We start from the raw sequence: 18457 nt of genomic DNA on the forward strand, positions 1-18457 counted from the left end.
GAAATATCGCGATTTTGAGTTTGATAATTTTCATTGGGTTTTTGATTAATCAAAATACAGTACTGAATTAACAATAAGTGTTTTTACTCACGAACTGAGCTATCCATACGGACGTACTGTATTCATTATGGAGTGCATATTATACTGTCTCCAGCACATTAGCGTACAATATAGAGGATGAAGTTAAAGTGAAAAATAACCATAATATGGATATTTAAACACATTTTTGAAAATGATGGCCGTTCATTTCTATAGAGACTTCAGTTCTTTTATGCATATTATCGCACTATATACTATTGTACCTAATTTCAATTACCAGTTTCGTCCTTGGTACTAGTAACTCATGTTGAAATAATTCTGTACCTACTCTATAAAAGAGTACGTTACGTACTGTAAGTTCACTCTTCACTTCTGTCCGATCCGAAAGGATAAAATTACTCAGACATGCTATCTACTGTCTGTCCAAGTGGTTTTGTCGCAGAGTCATAGAATGAGAGGGGAAATCACATGACAGTTAATTACTTAACGAGGCTCTTTTATTTAAGTTATTTTAAACAGTTGTATAATATTACGTAGACGTCCAATTCCTAACAGAAATTAATGTTTTCAGAAAAGAGCTAAGACAGTCCAGCCACTAGCCTTTTACAGAGGGGTAAGCAGAAGCGGGTGGGGGGAAACCAGGATGCGACGTAGGCAAACGGACGACAGTACCTGTGCGAAAATATGAATCAATATTGAAAGCTCTTTCGTCCCTGGAAAACGCGAACATATTTCTGGAACGTACTATACTTACTAACTCAGTACTGTTGACCTTAAGGCGACTTTGACTGCATACACGGCCTTGGTTCTGTGTGGAGGACGGTTGGAAGTTTACTAGTAGAGGGGGTGGGAGTGAAGTACATTAAAAAACACAGATACAATAAAAATTGAAGTAAAAATAAAATGATGTCCCTGTAATAGATTTGCTGAAATTTGCAGAAGTCTGGAAGAAAAAAGGAAAACCCGAGAACGCCGGATGCTTTAAGCTAGTTATAGCATAAATTAGAATATTGCATCCTAAAGGATACTCGTACTTCGCCAATTTAAGTGTTGATATCTAGAATCTCATTACAAACCAGTGATATGCTACACTTTAATATTTGCAACACTTTTATATGTTAATTTTCGTACATATAAAAATAACTTTACTAGGCCTAATTATGTTTAAAATATGCAGTTGACCGCTTTGGCTCTGTGGATGGCGTATACGATTCCCATCCATGCTATATGTGGTTCGATTCCGCCACAGGTAGTGGAAGAGATTTATCTTACGTTTATGGGACAGAGTGTTTGTCTCTTGCCACTTGCTGTCTTGTGTTGTCTCAGCGTGGCCCTGTGCAGTGATGACCACGCGAGCGGAGACTATTTCATAGAAGTACAATTTTACATGCATTTGTCTTATAAAATTTTGGAAGCAGAATTTACAAGTGCTTCATAAGGTAAAGTTATATAAATGTAATTAAGAATGAATTCTTACAATTTAGCAGGCAAATATTCTAAGATTTATAGACATTTCTGGAAGATTTTATAAATTACAAATGTGTAATTATGAAAGTGTAAATAATTTTAACTTACGACCTTCAGAGGTAGCTAACTTGACTACAAATCTCTGTTAAACTTGTGGAATACTTCTAGTGATGGAGAAACCTCATCAAATTCGGAGTCGAAGAACTTTGAGAAGAATAATAAATTATTATTTTCAGAGCGAATTTGAATTTAATAAAAGATTTAGAATGTCAGCAGTAAAGCTGGAAGAATTGCTCAGTATCATTGGACAGGCGTTATGTTAACTTACGTTTAGAAATCAGGCAGTGTCAGCAAAGCAACCAATTGTGCAGTGCTCTTAATTTGTTGGTAATGGAGGTCAGCTTCATTATATCTGGGATATGCACGGAGTTTCGAAAACACAAACTTCCTTTCTGAAGGAAAATTTAGCTAGCTCATATCTATTCTAATTCACTAATTTTATTTTGAAACAGTGAAATTACAATAATTCAAATTCTGTTACATAGGCCTTGCTCATAGTAGGAAGCAATACAACATGAACATTCGGTTAAAAAAGATGTAATTCTTTCAATACATTATCAAATATTGAAATGTCTGGATAAACTGAAATCGTATGAATATAATATTACTTTAAATATTTTAATGAAATTAACTTACTGTACACATCCTACCACATTAAAATAAGTTACTTTAATAATATTGAGTTACCTGAATATATTGTTCCAAATAGATTCTGTTATCTAATTACAGTTTGCTGAATGTATTATTTTGTAGACTACTTATAAACAATTTTAGTCCAATGGAGTAACATAAATACATCGTTCATGTTTAGCGTGCAATGAAATTGCTCAATGCATTGTTCTCAGAGAACAGTATTTCAATATCATCTTGTTACTGAATAAGCCTATGTTGCTCAATAAAAACAGTTGTTAGTACAGCGTAGGTGTCTGATTACTTCGTCCTACATGCTCAAATTTATGTTGTTAATTCATTGTGTAATATAAGAATGCTTCAATTTTAAGTTCTCAGAATACACTGTACAGCAGTACAAATTAATAATACTGAAATGGGTACAATTAGACCACATTAGGTCTGTACATAATTTATTACAAATTAATTTAGTGAAATTTGTTAAACTCCAATGAGTTTAACAAAATGTGGACTGCAAATATGTTTATATCTCTTTTAACTTTTTGGGAATTTTACATTAATTTCATAACAAGTTGGGAATAGGGCAATTAATATCTTATGTACTGATATATTACCAAATTTGAATCCAGTTATATTTTCACGTTATACTAAATTGTTACATTTGTTTCATCCTATCTTTAAAAGCTGTATGTGTATGAAAATGTCAGGATGTATACATTCGGAAATCTAATTACACAAAACTGTGTTAAAACAAGGTTTTTCTATTTGTAACTAAAGATGTGATAAAATGTAACACAGTGTTTAAGAATGTCTCTCATTATATCATACAGGGTAGACCAGGGTAATTGTAAACAGGGGTAATTGTAAACAAATGCTGTGAGAAATAAGAAAAACTGTCAATATAAAAATTTTAATTCGGAGAATATTTAAATTACCATGTTGGCTAACCTACAAAGCAGTTTGGCGCCAAATAGGAGTAACTGCTTAGTTGTGAACGAATGTTTTGTAAGAGTCTACAAAAAAAAGTTGAGAAAAAATTTTGCTTCACCTTCATTTTTGGCATTGTAAGTAAACGTACAGTGGTATTTTTTAAGAATATGTTGTTTTTATGAGTAATGTATAGTAGTTAACATTTATTACAATGGTTTTGAGATCTCCCATAACCTCAGTCCATTAAATTATGACGTGTTTACATTTGTCCCATAGTTTTAATTGTTTGGGGTAATTGTAAACATGTTTTACTATGGTTTCATTTCGTACTTTTCAGTAATCAAGGAGACCCCTACCCAACTGCACTGTAGAGGATTTAGAGAGGGTTGTCACCGATGTGAAAAATGGTAACTACAGTTATCGTGAAGTTCAGGAGAGGTACGGAGTTTCTATATCCGTCATATATCATAGGTTAAAGGGACGAAATGTACCAGTGATCAAAATTGGAAATGGAAGAAGTACAGCTCTTTCTTCTGAAACAGAACAAAAATGTTCAGTGTCTTATAACCCATGCGAAAATTGGTGTTTACAATTACCCCCATCTCAAAGGGGTAAATGTAAATAGGTGGGGTAAGTGTAGAAAGCAATTAAAAGGTGAGAAAGTCGACTTTATTATTTTAAACCCATTTTCAGGGAAAAGAAAGATCTAAAAAATAATACAATGTTTCTTTGTCATACTTGCCGTTACTGAGGGTTGTATAATGTTGAAATATATTTGAAATCAGTGAAAAGTGTTTACAATTACCCTGGTTTACCCTAAATACCTATATTTGCATTCTTGTTTCTGTAATTATTCTTCCCCGAAGTATTGCTTCAGAAATCCTTCTGTTATTGCATCAATTTGTTCAAAAATAATTTGATTGTGTATGTCTTCTAAAGCTTGGGCCAAATTCTGTAGCACGTCTTCTTCTTCCCCATCCTCAGAGTCGCTTCTTTCATATGAGGCAGTTGCCTCTTTCGAAGAGGCTTCTTCTTCAGCAGTTTCAATTGAAAGGAATTGGTAACAATCTGAATCACAAGATGCCTTCAACACGTCATGTTGTTCTTGTTTTGGAAACAGAGGAACTTCTGGGGTGTGAGTGGCTGAGACTGCAGGCTCGGCTATTACTTCTTCAGACTGTTGATGGTTAGGCAATGGTTCAACATCTTGTGTATAAGAGGGGTGTTTCTTATTTCGCGATTTGCCTCCTGAAAACAGGGAATAATTTCAAAAATGGCTAAGTTAACGGGCAGTTGCTCCACTATTCATGTGTTTATTTTCTGTATCAGAAAATAGCCTACTCGAAAGAAGAGTATTCAGAGTTCCAGTAAGTGTATAAAATACGTTTTGAATAGTTCAATTTTCCTGGAGTGGGCGTGGATTTCAGGGAAAAGTTTTTGAAAGATATTTTCCAAATACGTTACAAGTCTTCATATTTTGATTTCTTACCTGGCTTATATATCTGTTCCTCAGAAGTACTAGGTTCCTCAGACATCTTTGAAGCATGTTCTTCAGAAGATTCGATTGGAAGGAATTGATAAGGACCAGGATGAAGAGATCTTTTCAGCACGCACCGTTGTTCTTTTTGTTTTGGAGACAAAAGACCTCCTGGAGTGTTAGTGGCTGAGACTTCAGGCTCGGCTGTTGGCTCTTCAGACAGCTGACGTTTAGGCAGTGTACGCAAAGGGCGTTTCTTCTTTTGTGATTTGTGTTCTGAAAGCAGAAAATATGTTCCTAAAGTGGCAAAACCAACAGCCCGTTGCTCCGCTAATACTAGTGACAGACTATAGTCACTAATCGCGATCGGGGTTGTAGTGTGTCACTGTCCCGATTGCGATCAGGAGCTTAATCCTGTTTCCAGAACTAGATAATCGCGCTGAGGCACGGCCCAGTTGACGAAAGTAACATTTTAGTAGTCTTTGGTTTCCAATCACCTTGATTTATATTATTTAGGAAGTCGTGATAGCTTCCATTGTATTATATGAAGGGAAACGAAAATAAACGTCTAGAAAATGACATTTGGCTACTATTAGACGTATTGGAGAAATTTAATGCAGATGTGGAAAAAATAAAAAGAAATAGGCCTATATTAACAAATGGCAGACGAATTATTCATATATGGAGGGCAATAGAAGTCTGCTGAAAGGTGTTTCATTTCAATAAATAATGGATTACAAACTGGAACTGAGTTCTTTTTCAGATTTTTAATTTCAATCTCCATTAGGACGATATTGTTGAGGTTAGGGATCATTTTAAAAATATGTTCTATTACAAAATAATATAAATCTTACGCTTAATGATATAAATTTTATAGGATACAAAATCTCTTTCCAAAATAATATAAATAGTAATGACATAAATTGTATCAGCTTAGGCCTACATTGTAAAACATGTAAAAATTTTAACAAATAAATTCCCATATCAAGCTGCAAGAAACAACAAGGAAAAAAAAAAAGGAAATACAATGAACAAACATCAAAAGAAGGTATGAATTTCCTGGTGTTGTACAGGAGGTAAACAAACATATAAGTATGTAAAATCCGTGGCGCTACAGCCTATGAAGGGCCTAGACCGATCAGCCGGCTATTGGCCTCACGCCCACATGCCGAAGCACAGGTGAACGATCATCCAACCAGAATGGGGGTATCGTGTGGTTAGCACGATGATCCCCCCAGCCGTTATAGCTGGCATTCGCAACCGGATTTCGCTACCTATCGTAGCTCCCCAAGTGCATCACGATGCTGGGTGGGCACCGGTCCCATAGACTGGCCGAAATTTCATGAGAAAATTTCTTCTCCCATGAGGACTCGAACCAGCTCGCATTCCGTAACGCGAGTCCTAGGCAGGATGACTTAGACCACGATGCCACGGCGCGGGACAAGTATGCACATAGAGACAATTATTTCCTCTATGGTAATTCAGCTGTTGGCCAGACGGGACCAACCGTGACCTAGTGTGTCAACACATTTTCGGTAATCGCGATTGGAGATAATCGCGATAATGCTAATCGCGATTAGCGACTGTAGTCCGTCACTAGTATACTGTAATGTATCGTCTTTTGAGAGTAGGGAAGATAAGAAAGAAAAGTTTTCAGAGTTCAACTACATAAGTGAGTAAAAAGGTTTTTAATAGCTCACTCTTCCTGGAGAGGGCATGGGTCTCAGTGAAAAATTTCACAATACGTTATCTATATACCTATCTTGAGCTTTTGATTTCTTACCTGGCTTATGCATCTGTTCCTCAGAAGTACTGGGTTGCCCAGACGTCTTTGATGGAAAACTGTCATTTGAGGTTTTTGCTGATTTATCTGCCATTTCTCTTCAAGATCGTATTACACCTTCTTCAATGGATTTCTATAGATCCTGCGAAAAATTACAAAAAATATTTTAAGTATAACATAGAAAATACTGTATTAGTTGTTTGGATAGATAGATCATCTATTTGTAAACTAATCTACGTATTTATTTAATACTTTTGATTTATCTTGTCACAGATAAAGAACATTTTTGTTTTTGAGAAATAAGTTTGTCTTAATAGTTTATATAGAATAAATAAAACAATTAAAAGGCAAAATTATAGGAGTTAAAGAGATTTACGCATCTTTTTCTTCAGTGAACTGTTGTTAAATTAACCATTAAATATTTTTTGTAAGTAATTTTGAATGTTATAGGTTCGAAACAACAATATATAAAAGAGAAAAAGAAAGAGGGTGCGAAGAATAGAAAAAAGAGGAAAACGAAAAAAAAATAGAAATGGGGAAGAGGAAAATTAAAAATAGGAATATTAGGAGAAGAAAAAGCAGTGACAAATAAACAAAGGTGAAGATGAGCGAAAGAAAGAAGTAGAAGTAGGGATAGGAATATATGGTACCAATTTTAACATAAATGCTTATAACCCACAAGTCATGGAATTTATGTTTATTTATTTATTTATTTATTCTGACGTAATTAAGGCCATCAGTCCATCTCTTCCCCATCATCAGAAATATAAAATAATAGAAAATCAAACTATAAATAGACTAAAGTAAAACCAAGCGCGCGCGCGCGCGCACACACACACACACACACAGATATATATATATATATATATATATATATATATATATATATATATATATATATATATATATATAGATTACAGTCACACAAACTTTAATTGAATTAGAATTGTCTTGAAGTTCAGGAAAAGAAAGACACACTCCTCGGCCCTATAGGCCCACTTAGCATTGTATCAATGTTCTACAAATCTTACATTTTATCTCTGTCTGTGGGTGATTGTTAAATTTCAAGTGGCTTATCTTAGTCATGGGAGTCAACGTATTAAAAAGCTTTACAACCTTTGTGCCATCTCCTTTCCTCCCCCACAAATATGACGTTGCACAGAGACAGAGATAAAATAATTATAAGATCTGTACATTGATCTGAAGCTGTGTATTTCATGTAATTTCATGTCTGTGTGTGCTTTCACTTGAATTTCAGAGACAGCTGACGATAAACAGGAAATTCCCTTGCTCCCAATCTAACCCGATGGGGTGTCATCGAGAGCCAAAATTTATCTCTTCATCGGTCGTACCAAAAAATCAATATATATGTATATAATCTAATTTATATTGGAAGAATTTTACTCCTTGACTGCTGTGCGCCTACTTTTTTTTTTAATATGACTTCAGAAACTATATCTCACAAATTCAAAACATATTAGGCCTATATTAATTCTTATTCCATACGCAGAATACAGATACAATATAAACTCGCAATAAGTCATTTTTTAAAATAGAGACTAATATTCTGAGATACGTTTAGGCCTACCAGTTTTTTCTTTTTTTTTTTTTTAAGATATTATTTCCACAACGCATAACATACTACAATGGAAACGTGATTATACAGTTAGAATTTCGCAATAACACACTTTCGGACATGAACAACAATATTTTGAGAGAGGTATATTTTAGAATTAATACAGTGTTATTTTCAATCGGCTTACAGTACGATTATATTTTAGTCCTGACAGTCGCCGGAGATGTGCGTCAGGCGATTCCATTTAGTTACGCCAAGGGGTGTTTGAGTTATTCACTCACTTGTCTTCGGAGCGATCGGATGTCATGCGTGCGATAGAGCGGTATGTTTCTAGAACAATATTAAGCTGTACTGCATTCCTTTACCGACCGCTCGCCTTTATCTCTACTCCGGAGCTCTCCCCATTACTCCTATTACTTCCCCTCTTTCGCATCGCTGAGCTGTCAGGACTACATAATCGGTTTGTACGTACATTCACATACTACATTAGCAATATGACAAAAGTATCATTGAATTGCCTTTTGATATGTGTAAAATCTTTTTTTATCCTACTTCTTTGTATGAAATATAGTTGAGACTGTGAAAAACACTGAATTTTTAAGTTAATGTCTGCAACTTTGTGCGACTGTCCTTGAGATTAAATTTAATATGGCCATCACTAATGCTAGTCGCACTGAAATTGCTGTTACTTAAAATCGAAAGGCATGTTAGTGGGTATCATAGGAATGCGTGGGATAAAAACATCTTCTTTCGTTTTGCCAGTTAATATTGTCACTTCTATTACTACGTTCTGAATGAGTTTTTTTTTTCACACCAATTCTTGTTCAGTATTAAGTATTAAATGATATGGTAGCAATCCTTGTGGTTTCAAAGAATTCAAGAATTCAGTTAGATTACACACAGTCTGCTCACTATGTCCAACTGCATCGAGAAATTCATAGTACGTTCCTGGACTGCGTAAAGATATTTATTGCATGAATTATCTAGTTTTAGCCTTCATGGTGTGTATCAACAATGTTATTTAATTTCGTGTTGTAATTTCCATGGCCTCGTGAAAGTCGGTTTTGAAAACTATAAAGAACAATTGACTGCAGAAAATTTCATTTTAATATTATACGTCATGAATGTTTCATCACAATCTAGTATGTACAGTCACGAAGCTCAATACGTAGCAATTAAATATGCATCCATAGACAGTTGCTAACCACTAGGATCGCTACTATCGCCTCATTATAGACAATGCGAAATAGTACGTGCACAGTCTATTGTTCCTAGTACCCTCATAAACTCAAGCTTCGTGACTGTATATACTAGACTGTGGTTTCATCGTATTTATTTTTAGTTTTTATTTGTTTAATTAATTTAACGTCGATTTGCAGAATTTTAATATAGCCTATGCTTTTTTCCTGGTTATGAAGGTTAAATGTACAAACTTTGGCACATATCGGTCAAGGCTTGTAGATTTGTATAGAAAAAACACACGTACGCACGCACACACACACACACACACACACACACACATACATTCACTTTTATGTCTGCCGTCGATTTGCAAAAGGAGACATGTTCAAAATAACAAAGTGTTGGAAAATCGCAAAAACTACAGTATAATTAAGTTAAGAAATTAAAATGTTCATATATATATTTTTTCTTATTAGATCACTATGGATATATGCATTCAGGATCCATGAACATTTTAATTTTTTAAGTAGGCTAAGTTACTTTTTTTGCGATTTCCCAATACTCTGATATTTTGTTAAATTTCTGTGTTGAATTTTGTTATAGCCTAGAAGAGCCATTTTCAATCGTTGTGCCGAAAGTGTGCCGCGAGAAAATGAGAATAGTGAAGGTTTCCGTAGCAAAAATTAGAAAAGTAAAAGTGAAAAGAGTAGTGAAAAAAGTGAGTCCACAAGATTCAAGTTTCAGTGAACGCGGTACAAGTCAACATTCAGTAAACACATTTCCTTCTAAAACCCTCAAAATTTCCCCCTGATTGGGAACCACTGGTTTAGATTATAAGAGTGTGCCGCGAGATTTTCAATTACGGCTTTAATGTGACACATGTTGATAAAGGTTGAAAAACGGTAGCATAGAAGTTTGTTACTTAAAATTAAATTTAACATGTGCTTGAATTTCTTAAGGGGTTAGGTACAGCTTATAGCAGTAAAAGTTTTGGAAATATTCAACATTTTTTCCTCCATTACTGTATCTTGTACAATAATGAAAATTTGTATGTGTAAAACACTGTCCTTCTGCTATACGAAAGAAGTATTTTTACGATTTAGAAAAATTTTTTTTTTTTCAAAATTCAAAATGGTGGCAGTTTACTGTACAGTGATGAAGCGTTTCCCTCATAACTCATAAACTTGTTAACTTTTCATGTTCTTTCTATTTTATTTTGTTGTTGAAACTCATGTTTACAATATCATGCTCTTTCATCTACATTCCTTAATGAATAATATATATATATATATACAGTATATATATATATATATATATATATATATATATATATATATATATATATATATATTTGTATTTTGTGTTAGAAGAAAATACTGATATTTGACCATTTTTAAAAATGAATTTATTTTTTATCAGACAGTCTATCATAGCTAGAGAAGTGATCTTGCATCATATTGTAGATATGACGTGCATAAAAACACACAAAAAATTTCATCACAGAATGTTGGATAGTTTTTGAGTCAAGTGGGAAACGCTTCATCACTGCACAGCGAACTGAATTAAAAAAAAAATGTCAATAATTTTTTTAAGTCGTAAAAATATTTTTTTCATATACTGTAGCAGAAGGACAGTGTTTTACACATACTAATTTTCATTATTGTACAAGATACAGTAATGGAGGGAAAAAATGTTGAATATTTCCAAAATTTTATTGCTGTAAGCTCTACCTAACCTCTTAAGTGTTTTGGAAAATGCGATGATGTAAGAAAATATTGTGACTATAAATAATCTTAACGATAAGGCTTGTACCTAAAGTTCTGCATATTTACGTATATCTAAGGTGACAGTACGCCCCGAGTAAATGTGTTCGTCCCGTTCTTGAGCCTTGCAAATTCTGTCCGAACTTTTTTTTTTTCAATAAATAGGCTTTTGTCTGATTTTTGGCGTAAGTTTGCAAGTTATAAACTTTTTACAAGTGTGCCGATAAATTTTATCATAATATTTGCATACTGTCGACATGGAAGATATTTCTCTATGCTATAGATTGTATCTATTAATGATAGCAATTTTAGGTTCGTACTATCTTGTTTGTTTATCGATAGAACGATAATATTCGAGATTTTTTTTACCGTTTTTTGTTCAGTTGTCAAATTCAGCTAGGGTTTTAATCAATTTAATGCGTGTTTATAGTGAACATTAGAATTATGATTTACTGCTTATAACAACGCCAAAGAAGCAATGTAAATTTACAGAAGAGCTTCAAAAGAAATTTCCTTGTTTTTAGAGCTACAGCAAGTAACTATTCAGCTGAATATAACTGCAATGATTTTCATTCATATTTGCTTGCAAAACCTGAGTTGTTGAATGCAATAGTAACTTCTGTTAAGTATGATTGGAGTAAAGAAAGTAAATAAATCTATGTAGAAGCCTAATTTTTGACATGAGCTAAATATTAATACATTTGAAAGTGCATTTAATTTCTTCTTATTACTATAATATTATTTTAACATGGATAATTTAAAATTATTAACATTTAATTGTAATGTTTGTTAAGGTTAATATTGAATATATTAGGAAGTAGATAATTCATATATTTTCTCCAATATTTATGGCCACTAATATTCACCCTATATGATAAATTGAAGAATATGTTAAGATTTTTCGGATTGAAATTTGATTTAATCCACCAATAGATCCAATACAGTAGTAACTGATATTAAAATAATGGTTCACATGAACATATTTGTTCCTCCTTCAGAGCTATTTACGTTTCATTTTTGTATGTGTATCCTTCTTATGATTAAATTTAAATCAAATAAATACTAGATTTTATAAAAACATCGTGTCAGACTTCTTCCCTAAAGAAAGTGATTAAAGTCCCACTTTCACTCATGAATTATGGTCACCCTACGTATATGTATATAGGCCTATGTGCGTATTTTTTATTAATGCACATATGCAGTATACTTATAGAGCCCGGATGTTTGGCAAAATGCCTTTTTTTACTGGGTGAAAGTAAATCACTATTTGCATAGATATAAATGTGATTTGGAGTAAATCAAAGTGATAGAGCCAATTTTTATTTTGCCTTTTTAAGGTGTTTCTTACTAATAAATACCTTTTTTCTAATTTTAAAGCAATATTTTTTGTTTATTTGCAATTTTCTAATTAATTGTAATGTAATGAGTATGAAATTTAAATATATGAAACAATGACTCAATTTACTAACAGTTGTAAATGAAAGTAATTTATTTTGGTGCTTAATCTGCTAATAATCGTGCTTTAATACTATTGGTGTAATATGAATAGTGATCGACAATGCACAGTTACAAATATAATGTCATGTCTTCACGATACCAACAATCAGCTTTATAATTTTAAATATTAAGCTTGTTCTCATAGAAGTTGTCACGTAGCATTTTCAATTGTTTGCTTTTATATTTTCAAATCTTACTGTTACAATTTTGTGCTACACGTGTTTATTTTTATATGAGAAAGAAATTTTAGTGAGGAACAATCAGTTATTGTAGGGTAATAGAAGGTGTAAGATCGGTTAGGTAGAATGCCTAAATTCAATAAACCATTGCACAGTATACTTCGTGCTTACGTTAGTGAATTTGGTGCCCATGTGTTTTAAACCGATGCAATAGTTTTGTTATGTAAGGTTTGTGGAAAGACAGTTAATCACGAAGAAAAGTATTTTATAAGTCAACATGTGTCACCTACGAAATAAATATGTGAGTTACGTTGATATAATTTAAATTTATTGCTAAATTATATTATGCATTTTTAAAACTTATAATGCCTTTTTTTCAAAGATTATTGTGCCTTTTTTTTACGTTTTTATTGCCTTTTTTGCCTACTTATTTTAACTATTATAAATGCCTAAACATCCGGGCTCTACTTATAAATAATTTCTTTAAATGTGCAATAGTTCGGAAGCAAAGTACAATAATATGTTGGGTCTTCAGATCTGGTAACATTAGTCCCAACACATACGCATCGCTCGCACCCGTCGATGTCAGCTGTGCGCGGAAGTAGGGATGGGAGGTTATTCGAAAACAACCGGTTATTTTAAAATTAATTTAACCTGAAGGAAATTAACCGATCAAAAATAACCGGTTATTTTTCGGTTATTATTTTTTTAACTTTTTAAAGTCAGCAAATTAGTCTGGAAAACAAAATGAGAGGTTATTTACAATAGAAATCGAATAACAATTAGCAATTAACTGTAAACCAACCAGAATATAGTTGAAAGAACGTCACTAAGTGCTGAAGATCATCAATGACGATCTTAAACAAAATACAAAAGAATAATAAGAGGCTATGAAATTGCATTTAGTTAATTATTTCACTCACATTGATGTCGTAGGTAAGATAAATAAAAAATAACACAAATTCCATAATTGTTACAATTAATTACAGACACATTCCAACGGACAATCTATTCTCCTACGAGTATAACCAATAAATACTGAAGTCAGAATTTCTCGCCGTTTCAAATCCTCCAATACCCGCAGATATATTATAAGCCAATAAGAAAAAGTCGGCGATTAAGATACGCACAGGTTATTGACATTAAATTGAAGTCGAATTTCATTTTGCATCTATGGACAGACGAAGTAAGTGTAACCCCATTCTATCAAGGAATGGCCTAGGGACAATTTTTATACAGAGTATATTACATGGAGTACAGAATAATAAAAGAAACTATGTTCGACTGATGTTAAATTCGAGATAAGCTTAAAATATATTTGATTCAGTGTTTATTTTTTAAAATAACCGGTCGTTCGGTTATTGAGGAAAATAACCGGTTATCGGGTTAAATCAGCAAGCAAAAATAACCGGTAATTAACCGGTTAACCCTATGAAAATAACCGGTTATTTTTGCCCATCCCTACGCGGAAAATGACGACCAACACACAGATAGATTAGACCGAACTAATATTAAGTAATTTAATGTCTATTTTCATTATATTGGATAAATAATTTTGTTTTTGTTACCAGTGTGACATTTTACCTTAACGTAAACCGAAAGAATATCAACATAGGTCTACCACCCGACCGTGACTTGAGGGGACAGCCTACATAATCACGTAGGTGCCACAAATCTTAGGTTCGCCTTATAAATACATAGCCTATATATCGTCATGCAACGGAACTCACATATATAGACCTATATCTTACATATGAGGGGTTCACAACCAGAGTGGCCCAAGTCCATCTGGAATAGTTCTGAGATATTGAGTCTTAAAGTTCCTGACTCACGCTTAGCAACCTTCACCTTCCATAGGAAAAGCTGCCCTCTGTGGAGTAACAAATTAGTTATGGACTTGGTTTGTTATAGCAATGAATAAATCTAAGTTTTCTTCATCCTAGATTGTATTAATCCATAAACTGATCACTGGTGGACTTGGTCCACTCTGGTTGTAAGCCCCTCATATATCACATGACTGCATTATTTCACACTCACTACGTATGACACATCTCAAGCATAATCTAATAATACCACATCACATACACTACAAGAGCCGAGCTTTTCACACCTAGGAATAATCCAAACGCACAACAGAGAATTCTAGTCTCTAAGCTCGTCTTCACTGCCTGACGTAATGAGACTGAAATCTTACTTCAACTGACGAGTTGCTCCTAGTTGATGCTCAGACGATGGCAAAGAAGTGAGTCAGGGCGCAAGAAGCCTACGAATAAACAGTCTACTCGCTTGTTATTTATACTAGGGAAATGCGACTACTGAAACGCCTACCTCCCAAGCATCAGGTGGCCACGAACTACAGCAAGTAGGCCGAAGCTTTGACAACAGAGGGCAACACATGTACAGTATAGACGACATTACGAAACGTTTCACATCGTCCCAAATGAAACAGCAGTCTAGTCACCTCTTTTTCGAAGTTGAGATTTCTTCAGATGTTAGCTCTGCTAAAGTAGAGTGACTTTTCACCGACAAGAAATTGCCGAAGTCCATGTCTTTACACTGTGACGTCTTCATCCTTCCTTCCCATGCAATAACATTCCAAGTTTATCACTTTAATCATTCTTTCGTTATCGGCAGTGGGATTTGTGTTGCTTCAAAGTCACTGGGTTGACAATTTGAAAATGGAGGACACTCGCCAGCTGAACGAAGTTGCGAATCTGATTGTGAAATTTGTCTATAACCAAAAAACTATACAGGGTGTTAAAAAGTATCCAGTATTGTAGGAGGTGATAGTATGCATCAAAACAAGAAAATGTCTAATAAACATGGGTCCTACAATACATACTTTCTGAGATCTGAAGACTTGTTCATAAGAGGTGTTCAATGTGACGTCCATTCATGGCAATGCATTTCTTCTGCCCTACAATACAGCAGATATACCATAGTTGACATCCCTGGCATGGAATAATAATACATCGCAAGGAATACTGAAAACAAAAGTTTGGTTAAGGATATGAGCAGTTATAAGCAGAGATGGTGTTGTGAATTTTCGTAATCAGCGTGTGTGGGCTGATGAAAATCCCCATGCAGTTGAAGAAACAAGGCATCAACACCGATTCTCAATCAACGTGTGGGCAGACGTTCTTGGTGATATATTAATAGGGCCATACGTGTTACCACAGAGATTAATACTGGGGATCGTTATCAGGGCTTTCTTATTAACGTATTAAGTTAAAACAAATTTCAAAGAGTGCGTGATTTCTTACCCCGAGGGGCAGAGAAATGCATTGCCATGAATGGACGTCACATTGAGCACCTCCTATGAACAAGTGTTCACTTCTCAGAACGTATGTGTTGTAGGACCCATGTTTATCAGACATTATTTTCTTATTTTGATGCGTACTAGCACCTCCTAAAATATTGGATACTTTTTTTTAATACCCTGTATACAATACTCTACCCAACAACGTCCACCAAGAAGCATGCAGAATAAAACGTCCAGGAAAGGGCAGCATGCAACTTTGAATATTTTTGTTATCACAATAATTTCAATTATATTTTTGCCCGTCCAAAATCTTTTGTCTGTGGAGAACGTGAAAAGTCGGATACTAACATTCTGGTTGAAAATAGTACAGCTCTTGATATCTTGAAAAAGAGAAAGTTCTTCATCAGTGAAAGGCAAACGAATAGAATTAATTACTAGAGTATTTTTATGATGTCTGAACCTCACTAGTGATACCAACATGGCACCACTTATGAGACAACTAAGCCAGGAGATAATGACGTGATAATCAGCCAGAACCTCAGTCAGAGGTTTCAGGTTTCTTAATGTTTACAATTTCACTGTAATCTTATATGTTCCTTTAAATTGCGAGGTCCACATTACAATGAATGTAATTGCTGATATGATATATTCCTTTATTTATTTCTTATTTCAAGAATTTAACCAGAAAAATCTAGAAAATGCGTCTCTTAACACATTGTTGACATTGAAATTCTACCATTAAACTTTTCGTAATAAAGTTGCATTAAAACACTATAAAATGCTAAATCGTAACATTAAAAGTACTGAAGAAAAACTAAATTAATTTTTAAAGTTTTAAATTATTGATTTTAAGTTGCTAAAATCTACCTCCTCTAATCAGTGACATGTATAGGGATTCACTTATCTTAAATATAGAATGAAAGAAATGGAGGGGACATTGGGAGTTACGTCACTAACATGGTCATCGTGACAGCTGATCCTCTCTGGATTAAAAAAACATTTATGGCTTATTTCTTAGTTTATCTTCTAAACAAATTATTTTTCTTAACATGAGGAGGAATCTCTCTTGAAAATATTTGAAGGGGCGAGTCTCCTGTTTTAATTCTATGCGAGGGGGCAGAAAGTGCCTTGCCTCCTTAAAGTTGGCACCTATGATGGAGAGTGTTGGTGGAACGAAATGGAGAAACGGGGGTACCCCGAGAAAATCTTTGTGTAACGTCTGCTGTCCATCACAAATTCCATTACAACCGGAACGGAGACCGAATCCGGGCCGCTTGGATGAGAGACCAGCGCCACCAACTCGGCAAGAGCGAGACATGGAACGACAGGTTAGAATGTTGACGTTTCGCACTTCCTTGACCTCTCAGTGTTATTTGCCCCACCCTTCCGCCATCGTATTTCATATTCCTTCTCGAAATGCATTATTGTTTTACCAACTGTTTCGCGTGTCGAATTACCTTCGCTTCATTAGGAACAGCAACCAAACTCACATAAGAAGCAGCAAAGTAAACTTCTAGAAAGAGAACTAATGAACTTCGCGTTCTGTGCTCAATAGCAGGTTATTGTTCTACTGGCAATAAGTAATGTCTTCTGACACGTGCATTTCTTTACGCGCGGAGTCACCCAAGAAAGTATGGAGATCAGCTTCACCTAGGCCAATGCTTCTCAACTTTTTTTTAAACGTTACTTAATGAATCTAATTTATTTATTTATTTATTTATTTATTTATTATTTTGCTAATAATTGTAACATAAAATATAAAACATACAGAGAAACTTTAGCTGGCCTCTGAAAGAGTAGAACTCGTGCTCAGGGGCGGATTCCTGAATTGAAATTAATAATTATTACAATACAATTATAATTAATAATTATACAATACAATTTGCAATTATGGTATATAAATTTAAATTTACAATTTTTCAATTTTTATAAAATCCATGCATAACTTTTTAAATTTAATACTAGAACTATTCGAATTGACAAGATTAGGATATTTAAATATAAAATTGTTATATATTCTTGGGCCTAAATTACTACTATGATTAAATACTGTGACAGTGTTGCATTTTGGTTCAAACAGCCTTAAACAATTCATACCTTTTGTTTCATAATTATGGGAATACAATTCAAAATTATTTTGAATTTTATGTATGAATTTTATTAATACAATATAATAAATTTTTCTTACGTTAAGTATATTAAAGTCTAGAAACAAATTTTGAGATGGAAAATCAATAGGTTTATGAAGACATATTTTAATTATTTTCTTTTGTAATAAATAAAGTGGATTAAAATTGGATTTAAATGAGCTACCCCATCCTATAATTCCATACATAATTACCGATTGAAATAAAGTTAAATATATTTTACGTACTGTAATAAACTTATTGTCAAGTAATTCCTCAATAAAACAAAATAATATACTATTTTACGTAATTTATTACAGAGGTAATTAATATGTTGCTTCCATTTTAAATGATTATCGAAAATTATGCCTAAATACTTAACTTCAGAGGACTCTTTAATAATCGGACATTTACACTGTATAAGATAACAATCAGAATTATGTAATTTAATACTTGATGACGTACATACATAAGTGTTCTGCCCAT

The 18457-nt window shown here is 33.6% G+C and overlaps 1 long non-coding RNA gene across 1 annotated transcript; it reads right to left on the bottom strand.

The window, feature by feature from the left end:
- Positions 1-4620: 4620 nt before the first annotated feature.
- Positions 4621-14840, bottom strand: LOC138698872 (uncharacterized). Its single transcript, XR_011331973.1, has 3 exons — positions 14778-14840; positions 6387-6528; positions 4621-4879 (listed from the first exon to the last, which is right to left on the bottom strand). It is a non-coding gene; the product is annotated as an uncharacterized lncRNA (long non-coding RNA).
- Positions 14841-18457: the final 3617 nt, after the last annotated feature.

This window comes from Periplaneta americana, chromosome 4 (assembly GCF_040183065.1).
Source record: "Periplaneta americana isolate PAMFEO1 chromosome 4, P.americana_PAMFEO1_priV1, whole genome shotgun sequence".
In the NCBI taxonomy this organism is placed as follows: domain Eukaryota; kingdom Metazoa; phylum Arthropoda; class Insecta; order Blattodea; family Blattidae; genus Periplaneta; species Periplaneta americana.